Below are 2500 nucleotides of genomic sequence, written 5' to 3'. Positions count from 1 at the left end.
GCCGGCCGCCCGGGAGTGTGTCCCAGGGGCCCGCGCGAACACGCAAGCGTCCGCTCAATTATTCTGCAAACAGGAGGAGGCTGAGCTCCCCTGCACAATACACCTCGAAACCCTCTCAGGTCCCGGCGGCGCGCAGCGCCGTCCTAAGTACTTGGTCGGGTTCGAGAGAGGCGCAATCGCCCGGAGTTAGGCGAGTAGACGCTTTAGGTGCGACCACCCGTGCTCCCAACTGAGCTTGCCGCTGCCGACAGAGGCCCGGGAGCGTGCTGTCGTGGCATTGCCGGCGGGAGACAACACGCGCCACCTACGGTGACCGGCAGCTCCAACGCCAGCGCCACAGAAGGGCAAAGGCCCCACGTGGGTGCCGAAGCGAACTCTCCCAGCACAGCGCACGTGCCAACACGTCTGCACAACTGCGATACAAACCACCAGCGAGAACCGCTGGGGCGACCGAGCAGCAGACGGCGTCGCGGCGCCGAGTGCCGGGCGGCGGCGCATCCTCAACGCACACAGTCCTCAGTCGGACCAGCACACTGCAGATGTCCACCGCGCTTCGCACCGGGCCCGCGAGGACCCACTTTGGCCGCCCGGCGCCGCGCGCAGGGTGCCCCGGCGCGCAGCTGCGCCGCCTGCCGCGTCCGTCGGCCGGCGCGCCTGCCACTGGGCGCCCCCACCAGCCGGCTGTAGCGCGTGCGCCCACGCACCGCGCGGCCAGCACGCCGGGCGGCCCCCCCTCACCGGCCGGGGACGGTCCCACCCAGCCACCGCCGCGTATCGCTTCACACACAGATTTGCCCTTACTGATTTACCTCCAGCAACAACAACCGCACCACAATGGGTTTACCAGTTGTTCATTTGCGTAACGTCACCAGCAAACGGAGACGTCCATCCCAGTTTGCAAATGCAACGATTATTGCATACCTGTCTGTTAGGTGTCACGACACACTACGTCTGCCCACATACACGCAACAAAATGTGCCCGACTAGAGAACGCGTGGGAGGTGGCCCCCTACGTATGCGATGTCCATTACGAGACCGACTGTCAACCAGCATCTGTACCATGTCGCAGATGTGGAACGCGGTGCACCATGCTATCACACTGTGTGAGAAGAGACGACTACGTTTGAATACACGCGCCACTACATCAACAGACGGCTCATGCTGATCGCCATCCAGGGCGTCCGTTACTCCCACACGTCTCTATGGCGTACCACACTGCAATGTAGCTGTTATGGGGAGACGGCACGTGGCTGAGTGCACAACATTTGGACCGTATGGTTCGCTGTTGTTGGGCGCAGTCGTTGTACGGTCACACATGTGCCACAGCGTATCATTCAGTACATACGGACCTATGTGCAGTACAATGTGAGGGTTAAGCTTACGACATCAGCGGACAGTGGACACAGGCCGTACCACGACGTAGACTGAGCGCTTCGACATGCGAATGCCAGTGAACAGCTGCGAAGGGCATTGAACACGCAAGCACCTGAACGACCAGCGTGCGAAGGCAGGGGGGAGGGGGGGGGGCGATGTACATCCTGCAGTCGTCCACATTACAGTGTACAGCGGGAGCATGTAAAAAGTAAGCAACACTTGCGAAGTGTTGAACATGAAACGATACACAAGAGGGTGGGCGGTGCGAGTAGCGAACTATATTCAGAGGGTTGTGGTTAGACAACACTGGATTAATGTAACGTGTCATATGCCAATTACAGAGCAGGTTAAGGCACAACGTGGGTTAGGTTAAGGCACAACGTGGGTTAGGTTAAGGCACAACTTGGGTTAGGTTAAGGCACAACGTGGGTTAGGTTAAGGCACAACGTGGGTTAGGTTAAGGCACAACGTGGGTTAGGTTAAGGCACAACGTGGGTTAGGTTAAGGCACAACGTGGGTTAGGTTAAGGCACAACGTGGGTTAGGTTAAGGCACAACGTGGGTTAGGTTAAGGCACAACGTGGGTTAGGTTAAGGCACAACGTGGGTTAGGTTAAGGCACAACGTGGGTTAGGTTAAGGCACAACGTGGGTTAGGTTAAGGCACAACGTGGGTTAGGTTAAGGCACAACGTGGGTTAGGTTAAGGCACAACGTGGGTTAGGTTAAGGCACAACGTGGGTTAGGTTAAGGCACAACGTGGGTTAGGTTAAGGCACAACGTGGGTTAGGTTAGGGCACAACGTGGGTTAGGTTAAGGCACAACGTGGGTTAGGTTAAGGCACAACGTGGGTTAGGTTAAGGCACAACGTGGGTTAGGTTAAGGCACAACGTGGGTTAGGTTAAGGCACAACGTGGGTTAGGTTAAGGCACAACGTGGGTTAGGTTAAGGCACAACGTGGGTTAGGTTAAGGCACAACTTGGGTTAGGTTAAGGCCCAACTTGGGTTAGGTTAAGGCCCAACTTGGGTTAGGTTAAGGCCCAACTTGGGTTAGGTTAAGGCCCAACTTGGGTTAGGTTAAGGCCCAACTTGGGTTAGGTTAAGGCCCAACTTGGGTTAGGTTAAGGCAC

This window comes from Schistocerca cancellata, unplaced genomic scaffold, assembly GCF_023864275.1.
Source record: "Schistocerca cancellata isolate TAMUIC-IGC-003103 unplaced genomic scaffold, iqSchCanc2.1 HiC_scaffold_674, whole genome shotgun sequence".
NCBI lineage: Eukaryota > Metazoa > Arthropoda > Insecta > Orthoptera > Acrididae > Schistocerca > Schistocerca cancellata.
This window is presented reverse-complemented; position numbering follows the sequence as displayed.